Source organism: Belonocnema kinseyi, chromosome 9 (assembly GCF_010883055.1).
Source record: "Belonocnema kinseyi isolate 2016_QV_RU_SX_M_011 chromosome 9, B_treatae_v1, whole genome shotgun sequence".
Classification (NCBI taxonomy): Eukaryota; Metazoa; Arthropoda; class Insecta; order Hymenoptera; family Cynipidae; genus Belonocnema; species Belonocnema kinseyi.
The window spans coordinates 105,140,561-105,141,725 of NC_046665.1; positions in this window are offsets into that span (position 1 = coordinate 105,140,561).

The window sequence follows — 1,165 nt, forward strand, 5'->3', positions numbered from 1 at the left end:
AAGAGAGCGAGTGCAATATTTGTGTGAGAAAAAAGAGAAAGGAAGTCATGTACATATAGCGATGCTGAGATGCGGATGAGCGGAGGATTATAATAGGTTCTAACCTTATATAGAGAAGAGGATGTGTGAATTGTGCATTGTGAATTGTACATGAAAGGAGGGGCAAAGAACTGGAGCATGGGGAAAGGGGGTGCTGCGTAAGATGGAGAAGAGAAGAAAGGATTGTAAATAGGAGAGGGAGTAGGTCTAAGAAAATTGTAAATATTTTAAATAGTAGAGAATTCTTAGCTTTTCGCCGTGGAGGCAGGTGCTGGCAATGCGAGGTAAAGAGGGGAAGTAGCGACATGCGTGAGACGTGAAGCGAGGAAGGCTAGGCTCTAAAAGCGAGCGGCCTAGCGATAAGGCGTGGATAAATGATAGTTTCGAAGAGGTAGTTGTAAGAAAATTCTTGAAAAAACGGAAGTGTAAGCAAGTCAATTTTTTGAAGCCAGGAGGTCGAAAAATAAATGCTTATCTATCTACAATCTTCGACTTGATCGAAATTAAATTATATCCAACTCACTGCCAACTTCATTTTGCACTCACAGCTGATTATTTAGTTTAAGTAAAAATATAGTGCTATAAAGTAAGTGTATACATAATTTATGGAAAATATCATACGACAATAGCGTGGCGAGAAAAAGAGTGTCAGAACGGGACGTAGTCTTTTCGAAGCACTGGAAAAACTTTAAAAAGAAGAAGTAGACGAAGATCTATCACGACGAGCGCTCCACTCTCATTTGACCTGTACCTCGAACGACGATCTTCTCTCCCGGATTGTTTCGAATTAAACATATTTCTAAATGAAAAATTAGAAAATTTAAGAAGAAAAAACAATTTTGATATTGATGACCCGATCACAAATAACTGAATGAGATAGTAATGTCAGTCATCAAGGGAAATGCATGACCCGATATAATTTATTTGAGTACTGAGTTGTGTTGGTGTGAGTAGCATGAGATGATACTACAAGCTGAATGCCAAGAGCGAGATAGTAAGTATAATTTATGTATTGTAAGTGGTCGATAAGAATTTTATATTAACCGTGGAGTTTGAGTTTGGTAATGGGAGGTAAAGCGAAAACCTAGATAATGTATATCTAGGTTTTCGCTTTACCTCCCATTAC